Source organism: Tachypleus tridentatus, chromosome 13 (assembly GCF_004210375.1).
Source record: "Tachypleus tridentatus isolate NWPU-2018 chromosome 13, ASM421037v1, whole genome shotgun sequence".
Classification (NCBI taxonomy): domain Eukaryota; kingdom Metazoa; phylum Arthropoda; class Merostomata; order Xiphosura; family Limulidae; genus Tachypleus; species Tachypleus tridentatus.
This window is the reverse complement of record NC_134837.1, coordinates 171,670,403-171,689,181: the sequence shown is the minus strand read 5'-3', so window position 1 is coordinate 171,689,181 and position 18,779 is coordinate 171,670,403.

Here is an 18,779-nt window from a genome sequence, read left to right as displayed (position 1 = left end):
AGCGATGTGATGAAAGTTTGCTCTTGTTTGTTGTTAGCTCAAAATATAAAAGGAAAAAAATAATTTTTATAATAAAAGTTTTGAAAGTTTTTTGATTGTTTGGTTTGTTTTTGAATTTCATTAAAAACTACACGAGGGTTAGCCGTCCCTAATTTAGCAATGTAAGACTAGAGGGAAGGCAGCTAGTCATCACCACCCCAACCGTGGGCTACTTTTTTATCAACGAATAGTGGGATTGATCATCACATTATAACGTCCCCACGGCTGAAAGGGCGAACATGTCTGGTGTGACCGGGATTTGAAACCGCAACCCTCGTTTTATAAGTCGAGTGTCTTAACCATGTGGCCATGCCGGGCGTAAATCACGGTGTACAAGATGTCTCCAGATAGATAATCACGACATGTTTATCTCTATCATAAACCTACCTGTTTTTGTTTTTTTATAGAAATACTTTTTTTTCTCGTACCTTACTTCCGCTGAAACTTAAAACATAAATAAGGATGAAGTTTCGAACAGTTCAATAAGTAAACCTACATAATTTTCGCTTCTCTGAATATTTTTTTTGCTTTACTTGTTCTTATATTAAAAAATGTATATTTGAACAAACGATATAAAAGAGATGTTTAAACCTTTTATTAAAACAAAATCACTTTTATAAAAGCTAACAAACACAACTGTTTCTCATTTTGTAATGAATTTTTAAATATATATATACATATATATATATATGGTTCAAGATTTTTTGTTGTTAGACGTGCATCTCTAGAAAACGTGTTTAGAACTTGAAATGTTGACAATAGTAACTCGCACGAGGTTCAAAGTACAAAATGCAAAGTTCAACTACAAACTAAAACGCACAGTTTTTGCATTCATTTATTTACAACATGTCATAGACTATTTGCCACATTCATGACAACTGGTAACATGAAACTACATGATGTGTAGTTTTTGAACCAGATTTATCCATAAAGCTAATTATCGAATGAAGTAACCCATCAACTAGAATAATGTTAAAATGTTTCTATGTTAAAATAATACTAGAACAGTGTCCAGAGTCTACAACACTATCATATTTTCGTTAGAACATACAAAACCTCTTAAAGACCCAATTACTAAATACATTAAAGAAACAAAAAGTGAAAAGTTAGGCGAATGATAAACTAACAAAACTCTTACACACCGACCTTACTATAACAGCCTTGAAATAAAAGAATATCATATTATAAAACAGATAATAGTAGAGTATTGTGAATAAATAAAGAAAGAAGCCTTCTATTCACACAGTTGATGACACATTGAGAAAAATCGCTTTTGCAAAAACGAAAAGAAAACAATCATTGAGTGAAAATTTCAATTAAGTGTTTATATAATGTACTACTCATGAAGATTAAAAAAAAAGTTGTTATAGCGTAGTAAACTTATCATCATCTCAGGAAAGAACGTTTATTAAAACGACCTGGGATACCCATATCACTGACGAAAGCTATATAAACTTATGATTAATGAAAGGTTGTCTTAGGGCATGAATATTATTATCTTTGATATATTATTTTTAAAAACCCGAAAACGCAAATAAAAACAGCAAAACACAAAATTTGAAACCGTAAATGTGCATGTATTTACTCATAGACCACATAAATCTTTATGGCAGATTTTGTGAATATCTATAAATAGAGGAGAAGTAGTGGAAAGGAAAAACCCCAGATACACTCACGAAAACCGCAAAATGCAAAATTGAAAATTTATGTGTATTTTCCCATGTATTTAATAAACTTTCGTACAAATTTTGGTGAAGATCTTTCCACACTCTGTGGAATAAGAGGTGTAATTGAAAGTATTTTTTTTCTAAAAAAAATACCCACAGTACTTTTTATTGTTTGTGGATGAGATGTGTCAGGCAGTAAATCTATAAAAAAGTAGCAAATAACCATTTATAAAATGTTAGTTAAGATTATTTCGAATGACTCAATACGTAGTATTAATTACATGCTCGCCCTTTCAGCCGTGGGGACGTTATAAAGTTAAGATCAATCCCACTATTCGTTGGTGAAAGAATAGCCCAAGAGTTGATGGTGGGTGGTGAAGACCAGCTGCCTTCTCTCTAGTTTTACACCGCTAAATTATGGACGGTTCGCCTAGATAGCACTCGTGTAGCTTTTGGCGAAATTTTGTTTGTATTTTGGAATTTCGCACAAAGCTACTCGAGGGCTATCTGCGCTAGCCGTCCCTAATTTAGTAGTGTAAGACTAGAGAAAAGGTAGCTAGTCATCACCACCCACCGCCAACTCTTGGGCTACTCTTTTACGAACGAATAGTGGGATTGACCGTTACATTATACGCCCCCACGGCTGGGAGGGCGAGCATGTTTAGCGCGACGCAGGCGCGAACCCGCGACCCTCGGATTACGAGTCGCACGCCTTACGCGCTTGTCCATGCCAGGCCCTTGGCGAAATTCAAAAATGAAACAATAAAATTACATGAGGGTTACGAGGAGGAAGAGGTATTGTGCACATGACCCTTCTAGCTATTCAAAAATTAAACATACCCAAATACCCACAAAGAAGAAGCTATGAGGGTTACGATACTAATAATATTATAAAATTACACAAAGGTTAAGATACTAAAAATACTGGCCCTGGCCCGGCTTAGCCAAGCATGTTAAGGCGTTTGACTCGTAATCCGAGGGTCGCGGGTTCGCATCGTCGTTGCGCCAAACATGCTCGCCCTTTCAGCCGTGGGAGCGTTATAATGTGACGGTCAATCCCACTATGTGTTCATAACAGAGTAGTCCAAGAGTTGGCGGTGGGCGGTGATGACTAGCTACCTTCCCTCTAGTCTTACACTGTTAAATTAGGGATGGCTAGAACAGATAGCCCTCGACTAGCTTTGTGCGAAATTCAAAAATCAAACAAACTAACAATGTTATAAAATTATACAAGAGTTAGAGCAATAATAATATTAAGCTTCTTTTTTTATTTTTTATTTTTGTTTCTTAGAAGAAATGAAAGACAATCACTCTGGTTAGTTTATAGGAATCTAATTAAAAGGTATTTATTATTTTATTCTAAACAAAACTTTGCCTTTCATAATGTCTCCGACGAGTACAGCGGTAAGTCTACGGATTTACAATGCTAAAATCAGGAGTTCAATTTCCCCTCGGTGAACATAACAGATAGCCTGATGTGGATTTTTTATAAGAAAACACACACACACACCTCCTTTCGTAATATTAGCCCTCAAGGCCAAGGAACATAAAATATCCGCGTGACTGTAAATGATCAAACATTGTAGTTATTGTTTCGTAGTAGAGAATATATTTCAGTTTGTACAAACGTAATAAGATTATATAGAGACTGGGTAATCAGATCGTTTTCGTTTGTTTGTCAAAATATTTGTTTTTTTTCTCCAGCAACATAATTCTTTGTCGCAAAGCACCTTTCTCCGTCTACCCAGTGGCTCAGCAAGTAAGTTAGATTGTTTTAAAGCTGAAATGTAATTTTCAATACCTCCAAATATCCTATTGTGCAGCTTCGGGATTCCCAACAATCACAATATTGTGTTACAAATGTGAAACTGACTCAAATATCTAGAACAAAAACACTTATTTCATGAATGCTGAGATTCAGACTAGTACAACCAATTTTGATGTACAAGGTTGTAAAATTAACTTATTCTCTTTTATATTGAGAGCATTAAAACTAGAGGTCTTTCGAAATACAAAGAAGAAAGATTGCGTATTTTCAAAGATCAAATATCGATTGTACATGGAGAACAAAGTGAAAATAATATATTGTGTAGTTTCTGGTTAAAAGCAACACCAACAAAATTTCGGTTTCACAATGGAAAGTAGTTTTACAATGGAGAAAAGTACATTTGATATTTAATAATGCCCCCCCTTAGTGGCACCGCGTTATGTCTGCGGATTCACAGAGCACAGAGAGCCTATTTGTGTAACTTTGTGCTTAATTTCAACCAATCAATCAGTGAATCAATTTCATAATGATCGTTATACTACAATGAGTGTTTAAGACTGTCGCTCATCCACCATATCTTTATCAAGTTACTAATCCGTTTTCAACCATGATTTTTAGTGCGATTTATTTGTATGTTCTATGAATACAAGGAGTCAAATATATAATTTTTTGTCAAAAATTATTTTTTATTGTAAGGTTAACATTCACGGAAAAACTTTAGATTACAGTAGTTATATATCATTAATATGCAATCTTGGTAAAACGGAATATTACTTTTTTAAGAATGAGTTTGAAACCAGTCCATTATTGTTCGACAAGACCAAGAAAAAAGCTCAGAGTGAACAGATTCAAGACCATCGCATTACGTTTCGAAGATGGCTGGATCTAACTAGGATATTGTCTCAGACTTTGATTGTCCTGGCAACATCAGTAAAAACATACTTGTATCATACTGTCCAGACTTCACCAAGATTATTGCAGTTGATATTCAGCCAACATTTGTTGACTTCGCTAAGGAAGCATTTGTTGATGAAAGAATTGAATGCATGATTATCGATATCACAGAGAAATAAATCAAAACTATCCATAAATATATATATAGTGATAACTACATACTTAGATACATATAAATATATATATTAGTTAAATTGCGTTAACGGAATAAGCTTATAAAAATGTTTCAAATTCACACATTTCAAATAATAATATTATTATTAATGTTTCACTTTTTCTCTCATGTTTTGACAGTTAATGAAAGTGTTAATGGAGTAATTTATTTCCATAACCCGTTGTTAATGTCATTGCAAGTAAGTATGAGGCAAGATTTTAAAACCTTTTAATATATATATTTATAGTCACTCTTTTGAATAACTTTGCTCACTTCATAAACTCGAAGTTACTGTTTTACCAAGTGGGTTTGTCAAACAATTCCTTGTTAAAACTATATGCTTAGCTGTTAACCCTTCGTACAGTTAGAAGGGATGAATAAATATGACATTATTGTACAAAGAATTTTCTATTATTATGTGATGAATTTCAAAAGCATTATCAATTAATATACTTAAAAAATCTAACCCATCTTAATTTTTCTTTCTTTGGAATCCTCTGAAATAGGTCGAGATGTTTGACACAGTCTTCGCTTTCTTTTCTCTTCAATATGTTATATATTTTAGAGCATTTCTGAAGATTCTTTGTGGTAAATTAAAATCAGGGGCGACTTTCTTTCTATCTTAATATAGCATCAGCCCTCAAGTTTCTATTTTGTTAGAGATGTAAAACTCAAGAAAGTGAATAAGTGTTTTATCGTTAGAATTGTTATTTTTAGTTCTTATGTTTTTACTACCATTTACATTTTTCCAGTGAGCACAATAGAAATGTTACTTATTATGATAATGATAACGTCTAGTTAATAATAATTACTTTTTTCGCCAAGCCACAATAAGCTACTATTGTATCCATCTAGGGAAATCGAACCCTTTATCTTAGCGTTTTAAATTCATAGACTTACCGCTGTCCCACAAGGGACCATTTTTCATATTAAAGAAACAAAGATTTAAAAGATGAAGGTTTATTTAAAGAAATGTTTCAGACGTACATGTTTTATTTGAAGAGGCTGCTTTTTTACTGGTGTAATATTATATATAAAGAAAATTTAGTGACATATAAATTATAAATGCTCACTATATTCTCAAAAAAATATGTCATGACTGTCTCCAGCTGCAGCTTAACATTTAATATCTCAAACTAATATGATCAAATAGACAATAATTACAGTAAATTATTATGAACTGTATCAGCTAGCTACTTGGAATGTTTGTTATCATTCCAATGTATAAAGTCATCTATCACACTAAGTAATCTTTTGCCCATTGTTGTGCATAAAAAGCACTAACTTTAAAGACCTAAAAATAGGGATTGTAAAAAGTAAGAAACAAGCCTGAAGATACTTTAGACATAATTTACTCAAACTACAAATCCGTATTTGACTCTTCCAAATGTAATTCTTCCTGACATCATTGAATTAAAATAATTGTTTGTTGTTTAAGTGAATAATGTATACGGTATCTTCAGCCTCATTTCTTTACTTTTTGATGATCTAAATTTGAAGATTTACAAATTCTGCATTTTAATTAACCTACACATATGTATTGTTATTTCTGTTTAGCATCTTTTACCTTATAAATATTATTTATTCTGGAGAATTTTGATGTAATCTATGGAAACAGTCTTATATCTGTTAAGCAAGAAATAGGTCAGGATTTCAATACGGTAGATATTTCTTTATGCCTTAACTGAACATAGTAACTGTGACGTTTTGACGATTTTGTGCATTTCTGTAGAGACAGAGTACGACACTCTTGTACGACACTGAGGGCGAGAAATGTGTTAAATATTATGATGTTACACCACTCTACCATTGGAACAATAAGTACCATGAATATGAAAGTGAACGTTTTTTTAATACAAACATATTTTCTAAGTTTTGTTATCTTGCTACAATAGTTATGGTTATAATATATGACATATCAATTATTTTATGCGAAAATATATATATATAAAGACTATTTACATAAATTTACGTGTAACATTGACCAACGTAATTGGATTTACATTGATTATTTATTTTCAGAGACCACTCATTACAGGTGTGTGGTTTATCTAGATCATTCTCATTATAGTTAAGTTAGTGCTGATCCTTTATCTAGTATAAAAACTCAATGGCCTAGTTTGACATCAACGTAAATATTTTTTCCGATAGATGGAAATTCCCAAAGCGTTTGGTTGCTATGACCACAGATATTATACGTTATGAAGTCTTGTTGGTAAATACTTGAGTAATTATAGCTCATTTACATATTTATTTAGATACACGAGGTTTTTAGAAAAAGTATAAATTGTGGTTATAACTATTTTAAAAGATGTATATATATATTAAAGTGCACGTTTATATAGATCTAACTACTTTTTACATATATAAATGGCTTTACTTTTATCAGAACGTTTTTAATTTTATAGTGCTGATTTTAATATCTAACCTATATAAGAGTCAGTTTGGGGGGAAGTTACGTAACGCTTGATTTTTAATGTCTGGCAATTACGATTTTAGAGGACTGCAGTAGTGAGTGCTAGTTTAATAAGCGTAAAGACGTAGTGTTGGATCACCTAGCCGAGAGCCAAGTGTATCAAAGTAAACGTTACTTTCTGTTATATTACCAATGTTTTTAATATAAAGTCTCTTTACTCTGTATTAAGAAATCAACAGATTTTTTTCCAGATTTGTCATCCAAACTTTCAGTTTATACTTACTACATATACTAAAACAGTATTAGGTTATGCTTTTTTTCCCTAAGGAATATGACACAAAAGCCATTATTGGAACATAGTGTTACCAAGGCATTGTTAATCTGATTTTTGTTATCAATACTGAAATCTATGAATCCATTTTACGAAAGTTCTTAATTTTGGTTGGTCCACAAATTAATTTGCCAACGTTTTATTGTCTAGACTGAAGAATGTGAGGAAATTTGAAAAAAACACATATTCCAATTCAGTAATGGTGTTAGAGATAATAATAACTAAAAATGGAAACAAGATTTTAAAACAGATTGTGTATGAAAATCAGTGAAAATAAATAGCTATTAAATAGATGACGTATACAAGAAATTTGTTAATTTAAACAAAAAATAAAAAACAGTATACTTTGTCTCTTGGTTAGAAAGCAGTAACTTTACCAACTTGTAATCCTTAAATCAGTAAATAGCTCAGTTTGGTTTTGCTGTATTACGTAGAGTACAAGGTAAAACTGAAATCATTAAAACATAGGAAAAGCACAAAAAAAAGCACTAAAGGTATTTTGGGAGTTTACGTAAAGTTTTCACTTCTTTCATAAGAAGGAAAATAAAGTCAGTTAATGAGAATAAAAACGGTGGTTAGGAAACTTGAGACAAATATTTTGAATTATTGGTGTTAGGAATTCTAGAATGCACTTATTCTATCAGTGAAAATGAGATGTGTGAAGATAATATAGTACAGATGATAAAATATTAATTATATTTGAAAATCTTAAGTTTAGGAATCAAAGGAGAAGTTAACAACTCTTTATAACAGCACTTTATACTTGAAAAGTAGTGCAGAAAATACATCTAAATATAACACAAAATAGAAATAAGATATCAATAAAACAATGAAGGTTCTAGGCCTATTTACATCTTACTCCATAATACAAATATATTGGCAGATTTTCAAATTCAATATGTAATTGCAATACTACAGATTTAGATAAAAATTAGTAGCACAAATGTTAAGCATTCTCCAAACCCTATATATAAATAGGTTCACTATGACAAAGTGTGTGTGTGTGTGTGTGTGTGTGTGTGTGTGTGTGCATGCGTGTTTTTATAGGAAAGCCACATCGGGCTATCAGCCGAGTCCACCGAAAGGAATAGAACCCCTGGTTTTAGCGTTATAAATCCGTTGACTTCCAACTGTACCAGCGAAGAACTACAGTGGTAACTAAAAATAGTTTTATATTTTTAGTAATTTACTATTTGTTATTTTGAACGTCTCTCTTTCATCAGTAGTTTGTGTTTTTGGTTTTTGGTTATTTTACTTGGTTGTATATTACAACATTTCTTTTTTCTATTAGTGTTGTTTGTTTTGTATATTTATTTTTTTTATGATTGTATTTCATTTATTTCGTTTTTGCTTTAACCCGTCTGTACTTTAAGCTAAGGTTTGTTATTCTTTTATGATATATTTTGTTTTGCATTTTCAATCATTGCAATTTCGTTTTTCTGAATTATTTCTTTTCTGTATTTTCAGTTTGTATGTTGGTATTATTGGAGAAATTGCAGTTTAGTTATTTCTAATAATGTTTCGTAAGTATTTATTAGTTTTACTTTTTATGATTGTTTGTTAGCTTAGTATTTGGGTTTTTGTTTTAATTATAGTTAATGTTTCTTTCTTGTTGTTGCTTGTGTAAGTTATATTAACGTATTTCCACATCAGGATACCATAAAGTATTTATTGTTTCCTGTTGGGTTTTTTTCAGAAAACGAAAGTCCCCAGCTGAGATTGCCGCAAATTTTCTAATTTACATCACTGAAATCCTGTTTTGTAATTAAACACAAAACTTCACATTTGGCTGTGCGTCTTGTGCTTGACACAGGTATAGAAACCCGGTTTCTATTGCGTTGCAAGTCCAAAGACATACATACCGCTATGCCATAGGATGGGGGGCACATTTCGGTTGAGAAGTAACTTATAATTTAACGTGTCTTCTTTTATCATTTTCCTTAACAATTTATTTCAATAAATGTAATGAAAATACCAACAAATACTGTTTCCAGCTAATTTTTTCCCTCTTAAAAGGCGATTATGGGTGAAATCTGATAGTATACTGTAAAGCATACAGAACTTCACCTCTAATAACGATAAGAACATTTCTAAAACGTGTTTTTATTCATTCGGTAATAGTACAGATCGAAAGGCTCACGTTACATACTTGTTCAAGTTAATTTTGTTGTACAATAGAAACAAAGAGTTAACTATTTAAAACCAACTAAAAATACAGGAAATCGGAACTGAATTTACTCTAATTGAAAAATAAGTTATAAAATAATGGTAATTAACCATATCAGCTGATTACTGTGTAACTCAGGGTTAAGATTAAGATGCAAGTAACTGGTTATTCAGGTTATACTTTATTGTTTCCACATAATCTTTACAACACTAAACCCTAGAATTCGATTCCACGTAGTGAGCATAGCTGATAGTCCAATGCGGCTTTGCTTTAAAAAATCAAACTTACTAAACTGACGATTGAGATAAAGTTAAGTGATTCACAAAATTTAAAAAATGCATTATTTTGCACACTTATCGTAATTAGTTATCAACTAAACGGATTTGCTAGTTTCACTTGTGTGAATAATCATCGGAACATAATTCAAAATGACAACCACAGGACTGGAGCTGGTACAAAATGACAAAAAATGTCACACCTTGTTCGTTAAATATGAAAAAACCCTTCAGATAACAAGATAAACTACATAATGAACAATAGATTGCTGTAGACTTTGGCTTCACATAATCACATTATATGAATACACTGAAGCTTAATTATAAGTTTGCAGCAGCACATTACACCCATTTCAGAATACAGCCAGTTAGAAACAAACTTCAGAAAAACTGTTGTTTTCAGATTGTTAAATATATTATTAACATAAATGGAGCAACTGTGTGTGAAACTTCTGGAACGTAGAAATAAAAATAATTCTTAAAACACCTTACCTATAAACAAAACAGTAATTGATGTTTTTCCCCCAGTGCAAGAAGATTAAAGAAATTAGTCAAAACAACTGGATGCATCTTAAACGCCACTCCAAAATTAGCTGGAAGCTAGTAATCTTTCAATGCAAAGGTAAGAATCCACAAGTTAAATTTATTAAATTTGTTTTACTAAATAGTTTTGATAGGTTTATATATAACATTTTAGTATGGAAGAAAATGGCTAGAAGACATTATTTCCTTTTAGAAGTATATCACATAAGCTACCATAAATTAAACTTTAGCAAAACGTTCTGTACAATTTTTCAAATGTATTAACAGTAGGACAATAGTAAATTCTAGTCATTTTACGTACATTTAGATTGGTATAATCCTCATCTAATAAGACAACTTTTCATTTGTTATATGCCAGAGTACAATATTTAACTGTCGATCATTCATTTAACTGTGAAATTTAGAACAAGCTTGTGAATTAGTTCTTTTTATAATTTTATAAACCTCATTGCGTGTAACTTGTTTTGTTAACACTTCTAAAAAATGGTTTCTGTTTTAGCTGCAGTGGATAGTTATGATTCAGTGGCAAACTCCATAATTTCTTTTATCACCTCCTGTATACCAATTGTCGGTCGTTGTGGAGTAGTTAATTCATTACCTGATTAAGTTACACATTTCCTTGTTTTATTAACATTGCACAAAACCTCATATACCCTTTTCTTAAAGTTTCTAAAGTTTAAGCTTGCATGCTTTTAAAGTACCTAAAATGAAGAGCATGGTATTACAAAGCCTGTAGGTAACTCTTCCAGTAGTGATCAGTTTTAAATATCTAAAATTTTAACTGAATTTAACGTAATGGTTAATTTTTCTTTATCAGAATATAACTACCTGTTACATAAGAAAAAGTTATTCATAATTTCTGCCGTACGTCTAGTTGGTCCACCAATGATATTGTTACACTTGTGTCAATCAGTAATTCATTGTTTTTTTTTCTCGTGCCCTCACAGGTATATGCCAAGCTTCACGCTGAGACAGACAAGTTTCTAAAAATATATTTCCTATAAACAGTCTACAGCGCTCTCAAGCCAGTGGCCAGATCTTTCTCCAGTCCTAATAGTTCTCAAAAATATTTTCTAAAACATCCATTTTGCTACTGGTTGTCCTCAGTGTCACCGATATATCGTCTATTTTGTTTCTAAGCAAAGTCTTAGTATTATTGTATGGCTGATATCTGTTGAGTTATTAGCAGTAATCGACATCCCTGTTCGTTTTGCTGCTCATCAATGAGTAGAAAATTCACATATCACTAAAACGAGACAACAAATAAAGGAAAAACTTCACTCCTATTTTTCTGCAAGACCTCCAATAAAAGGCATCATTGGCATTAGCTGAGGCACGTACCCCATGGGTAAACATGGAAAACCCTGGCTATTTAATGAAAACTAGTGTGCATGCTAGGGAGAACAGATTTTCTCAGTTTCTACAATTACAAGAGTTGTCTATTGAACATCGCAAATTGTACGAAGCATTTTTCATAATTTCCATTATTTACACAGTTCTCCAATTTACTGGTGTATACATAGTTCCTTCTTTCAAGCTTTTAACAGTTAATTGAAAAGTTTAGTTTTTGTTCTGTTCTCTTAATAGTTGCTTTGTTAAGCAAATTTGCTTAGCATGTTGTTTTGTATTAAATGTAAAATATATTTGATTTTCCATTTAAGGAATGAACTACTGGGCTATCATTTTACTTCACACTAAACATGTTATTGTTGTACTTTTACTGATTATTGTATTCTTAGTAAAACCTGGAAATCAAATTTCGACGAGGGTGTACCAAAAATTATTTAGAGTATCTTAAACTTCAAATGGAATCATTTTAACCGTTTTTTGCTTTCTCTCACTTGGACTAATTTGCAAAGGAAAAGTTCATAAACCGACAAGAGTACTTTTTTCAATGAAGTATTAAACTATTGTCAGCTTCATCTTCACACACGTGCTCAGTGTCCAAGACGTACAGTAAAACTGTATCCTGTGTGGCAGGGTGTTGTTAATTTACAACAACCTTAAATATTTCTTTTTCGTGTTAATCTCTAGTTTTGGGACTCAAATGTTGCAAGTTATTGGAAAATATACACTCAAAAGTCCAAGTTCCGTTTCTTCCTGGACATAACTTTTCACCTCTTTAGGTCACCTACGAAGCAAAGCACTTTTAATATAAGTATTTACATTAATTTCCGCCTAAGTTAAAAACTTAGGTTTCTATAGGAGTTCTCAGGCCAACTCTACATACACTTACAGAGAAAACAGAGAGGAAAATATTTCATTTTACGCAATATGTTGAAGCGTCCAAAGATAAAACATTAGTGATACAGTGCTTTGAGCTTTTCTTTAGCTGGGCTATTATTTATTGCAAATATTAAGATAGTTATGCATCTTAGTTAGGAGTTTTGGTACTTAAATGAATATTTCAAATTTTCTCTTTATGTTGTCTTATAAGCAGTTTCTCATAGTTTGTATATTTTATATTAAAAACGCATTCAACATATAACATTAACCAACCAATAACTCTGAAAGGCCCGAAACATTTTGTAAATTATGCTAATCTGTGATGTTATGAATATACACAGTTGCATAATTAAAAATTTCATAAGGACCCGTATTTAATTTAAGGTACAATAATAAAAAATATGCGTATAATTGAAATTGTGGAGTATAAATTAAAAGTACCACAGATATTGTCAGGGTTAAATATAAAAGACTTTCATTTAAAATTTAATACGATAGTTTATTTAGTTACATAATGCAATAATTAAAGTTGTTTTTAGAAGTAATAGTTATGATAAGCTAGCTTACACAACTGTTTACAAACCTTTTGTTATGTAGTTCAACGGTTGTAATTGATTGGTTGGTTCGTTTGGTGTTTTATGGTACAAAGCAGCTAGGCTATCTGTGCCAAATATTCGGTAAAAAGTTAAAAACTAAAGTAAATTTAATAAAACTCATAAAAGGAAATTAAGCTAAAACAAAATTAAAATAACAAACAGCATTAAAAGCCAATGTTTACATCTAGTCTACAGCGGTAAGAGAAAAACTAAGGTAATGCAAGTTGTAAAGGACTTTCTGTAGCATAATTGTAATTATCATAACTCGCCAGAAAGACTAACAAGTAAGTTCAAAACCCGCCAACAGTCACCTGAAGTTGGCCTTTCCAGTTCTGGTTCAGAGTTATTTGACGTTACGGCCATTTTCTAATTTCAAATCAAACTAGATGCACTTTGAATTTTAAAATGGAAATCAGATTTAAAAAAAACGTCTAATGTATAAATTAAAAACTTAAATAGCATTAAAATATTAATAGCCTTTGAAAACTAGAAACATTTCGAAGGTGGACAGTGTCACCATCACCAATAACACTGTCTAACATTATGGATAAAACATAAAACTTGCGACAGAACATATTTAAAATGGTACCGTCGTTGAGTCATAACAATGGCAAGAAAGTAAAATTGGGCTTATTGTGACCTAAGTGTCCCAGATAAAAGAAAACGATGAGTTAAAAACTGTGACCAGTGCATAGACTAGTTAGAACAACTTCCTCTTTCCGATTCTTACAAAATCAAGACAGTAAAAGTCCAATGCTCACTCCAAGTCGACTGCCAACTGGCACGCAGACGAGCCTTCAAAACAGGAACATAGTCCATGTATGGAACAGACACAGTGGCGATAGTGCCAGAACAGATAGAATCAGCTGCGATATTGGCGAACTTGTTCCCGCAAATACCAACATGGCCTGATATTCAGAAAACCGGATAGAAGTAGATGTTAAAAAGAATATTGGCGAGAACAGGGTGTGAACTAACGTGAAGCGACTCTAGGGCTAGTAGAGAGTTTTCTTATAGCAAAGCCACATTGGGCTATCTGCTGAGCCTACCGAGGGGAATTGAATCCCTTATTTTAGCGTTGTAAATCCGGAGACATACCGCTGTACTAGCAGGGGCGGATAGTAGAGAACTAAGTGAGTCACAATAAATAGCATGGCCAAGCGCGTAAGGTGTGCGACTTGTAATCCGAGGGTTGCGGGTTCGCGCCCGCGTCGCGCTAAACATGCTCGCCGTTCCAGCCGTGGGGGCGTATAATGTGACGGTCAATCCCACTATTCGTTGGTAAAAGAGTAGCCCAAAAGTTGGCGATGGGTGGTGATGACTAGCTGCCTTCCCTCTAGTCTTACACTGCTAAATTAGGGACGGCTAGAACAGATAGCCCTCGAGTAGCTTTGTGCGAAATTCCAAAAACAAACAAAACAAACACAATAAATAGTGCAGTTTAAGTACTGCTCAGCATCTATGTGATCCAGGGCAAGAGAAATGGCATGCAGTTTAGCAGTGAACACAGAAGCTGTAGAGGGGATTCTGCGTGCAACCACCAAACCACAACAAACCATGGCAGAGCCCACACAGTCACCTGATTTCAAACCATCTGTAAAAATTGGAGTGAAAGGATGGTTCAAAAGATGCTCAACAAATAACAAACAGTACTTCTATTCAGGAGTGTCTCCTTTTCTCAGATGACTTAAAGATGGGTCACATTTGGGGATTGTAAGAAGCCATGGTGGGATGGGCTGACCAGTGGATACAAAAATGTTATTCAAGGACAGACCCAATTCATCCATCTGCGCCTGAATACGAAATTTAAAAGAAGCAATGGTAGATAGTCTGTTTTGAAAAAATATGGCCCACGGAGGAAGGAAAACACAACCCCAGGTGGGATGCTTTGGTAAGGAACGAAGTTTCAAAGCATATAGTAAAGACAGTTGCAAATGGCGGAGGTGCAAAGTAGGTTCACGAGACATACATAAAGTTTTGAACTGAGGAAGTGCACAAAGCCCCAGTGCAGAGCTGAAGTCCTTGATGAAGTCCTCTTTAAGGCCGAGGTCCTAGCAGAGCCATAGACCAATGATCCATAGTCGAGTTTCGATCGGAAAAGAGCATGATATATCTTTTGCATAGAATATCGATCCACTCCCCGAGTAGTGGAAGAGAGGACATGGAGGACGTTCAGCGCTCTTCTACATGTGACACATAGCTGTTTGATGTGTAGTATAAAGGTCAGCTTATAGTCAAAGATAAGCTCCAAGAACTTTGTCTCAGGGACCACAGGCAGCACAACTTCAGGATCAGGGTGAATACTCAATGGTGGCTAAAGTGCGTGCAAACGTTTTTAGAAAGAGAGTTAAAACCGTTTGTTGTGGTCTATTTCATTAAACGATTGAGGGCAGTCTGTAGCTGCCGCTCAATATACCTCATGTTCGACGACTGAGATGAGATGTGAAAGTCGTCGACATAGAGCCCGTTTGCAACAGTAAGAGAGAGTTGTTCAGTAATGGCATTAATCTTTATACTGAAAATTGTAAAACTCAAAAACAGTCTTGAGGAACTCTAACTTCCTGTAAAAAAAACGGGAAAGTGTCGAACCGACACGAACTTGGAATTTCCTGTACATTAAAAAATTAAACAAAAATGGACAAGTCGTCACGAAACCATATGTGAGGCCTCGCAAAATGCCATACCTCCGTGTTCTATCACAAAAGATAGAAGATATCTCAATGTCAAATAATATTGATAGATGTTTTCGTTTCAGAAAGGCTTCTCTGGTAGTTTACAGTAGAGCACTGTCGTAGGAACCCACATTGGGTGGGCGAGAGGAGGTTGTTTGATTCGAGAAACCAAATTAACCATCATCTCTAACGTCTTACAGACAGCTCAAAGCAATTGGATGGTAGTTTGAAGGAATCTTGGAATCCTTTCCAGGCTTAAAGAATGGTAGGACAATAGCGTGGCACCAGGCATCAGGAAAAACACTCTCCTGCCAGATCCGGTTAAGAACAATCAGAAGAATAGCAAAAAAAGCAGAAGAGAGATGTCGCAGCATTTTATAGAGTACATCATCAGGTACAACCGATGTACTGCTAGACCAATGTAGGGCCAGTTTCAGTCCCACCAGTGTTAAGGGACGATTATAGTCATAGAGACAATCAGCTCGAACGGAAAGAGGTGATCCGCTTAGCCCGAGTCTTGATGGCTAAGAAGATGGAGGACGAAGCTGAAGTGCTGGATACCCGGCAAAATCTTTCACCTAGAGTATGGGCGACGATCCGGGTATCAGCTACTTACTGGCCATCGGAGAGTAAGATCGAAAGAGGGAGAGAATTATATTGCACAGTGATCTTTCAAATCCTGTCCGATATGACTTTGGAACTGGTGGTAGAAGATATGCTGGTTGTGAACTTATTCCAAGATGCCTTCTGGTTTTGACGTCTTAGCAACCCAGCATGTGCGTGTGCCAACTGGAAAGCAATGCAGTTCAAGAGTGTGGGATACCTATGAAAAGTATCCAAGGTCTGCTTGTTGAGACTTCCGTGCCATCTAGTAGGCAAAATTCCACCACGGACAAGGATTTCGTGGAAAACTTGTCGAGGTTTTAGGAATACATTTTGCAGCTGCTTGTATAATACAGTCAGTTACTGCTGCCACACTGTCTTCTATTGATGAGTTACAGACGATGGCAGGATCAAGTTCTGCAAGAGTAGTAAAAGAAGGCCAGTTTGCCTGATCCAGCTTCCACCGGGACACGCGGGTCGAGTGGCATCGACCTCGGACAGTCTCTCTCAAGATTATAGGAAAATGATCACTGCCTCATGAGTGATTGTCAGCCCTCCTTGAAAAAAATGGGAAAATAATGAAGGGGAGCAAATTGAGAGATAATTAGCAGTAAAGGACTGACTAGGTGCATGAAAATAAGTAGAAGAACTAGTATTGAAAAGAGAAAGGTTGTGATCAGAGCGCATACGCTCTAAAGAGCGACCCCTCCTATCAGTATCAGCACTTTTCCAAAAGGGATGATATCCATTAAAGTCTCCCAGGATTATAAAGGAAGACGGCACCTATTCAATGAGAGCATCAAGGTCTGATTGATCATATGTCTCTCCAAGTGACAGGTAGAGGGAACAAACAGTGAGGGTGTGACCCAAGGAAACACGGATGGGTACGGCCTCTAAGGGTGTGTCGAGTGGCAAAGACAGGGTGGGCACATGCTGATTGACTGATAGTACCACCCCTCTATGCACTCGTCCATTACACAGCCTGTCATTTCTGTATAAAGGAAACCGCCGAAATGTGATTGTATCGGCAGGTTTTTCAGAAATGTTACTGGAGAACCCTTCTGTTTATGACTACTTCCTTTTTCTTTAGGGTCTTCATTTGAAGGAGGTCTATTGACCTCAATGGATCTTACCCTGTGTCAGTTGTGCAGGGTTTGCTGTTGGAAAAGGATTCCAGCGACTGAGGACGTAAATGAATGAGCGTTTTGCATCTTGGGGTGGGGGTAGATGTACGTGAGGAAATGCTTGTACCCTGAACTAAAGGAAATGGATCTTGGGATTTCCTCGAATGTATGTTAGGGACAGAGATGGGTGTTGAAGTTGATTCATCAACTTATTTACACATGGAGGTCAAAAGACTTTTCATTTGGTTTGAGAATGATTCTTTTGGAAGCACTACTGTAGTAGTGGAACGAAGCGCAGCAGCATACGTTCGAGATGAAGTGGTGGACAGCAACTTTCGAGCCTCAGGGTAAGTAATGTTATGAATCGTTTTCAAATGCTGCACCATTTACGGCAACAACGAAAGTAGAACGAGTGAGAGCCATTGCAACTGACGCAATAAGGGTTCTCTTCATGCTAATAGACATCGTAGTCCTTCCCACCACAACGAGTACGCGTCAAGAAACCACGACATGACGTTTTTGACTGACCAAATCGCTAACACTGGAAACATCAGAGAGGGTTAGGAATGTATGACCGTACTCTGCAATTAAGATAACCTGCCTTGATGGTGACAGGTGGACATGGTAACGTAAATGTCAGAATGAGGACATTGGTCAGCATCGTAATTCCATCTTTACGAGTGGAGATATGCCTTACTGCAGAAACTCCTTGGGTGGAGAAATTGGCGAGAATCTCCGACTCCGGAGTATTTTTCAAATCTCTCTCAAAAATAGCTCCTCGTGATGAATTCAAAGTAGCACGAGGTGAAACCTCAATAGCTATATTCCCAGTTCTTTGAATGGAAGAGGAGTTCACTAGTTCCTTCTGAATAGAAAAGGGAGATAGCTGACCTAAAGGTTTCTCTGAAAGAGAATATAGTAACAGAAAATGAGGTACAACATGTGTTACAGATGTTGAAGATTTCTGCTCAGAATCTTCAAGACGTGGTCGTTAACCTATGGATTGTTTTTTCACTATTTTATTTAAGTTTTTATTTGAAGGATCTATAACAAAAAAGGAATATTTCAGTGCCCACAATGGAGCCCTAGGAGGGGTCGCACTAGAATGACAAACAAGGACACTGCAGCAATGCCAGGGTTTCGTAAGCACTATACCCAAACACCAGCATCATATACAATGTCCACAACACCTGTTGAGTATATCTAACACTGGTCCTTGGTTGACCCTAGCCCAAGTGGACAAG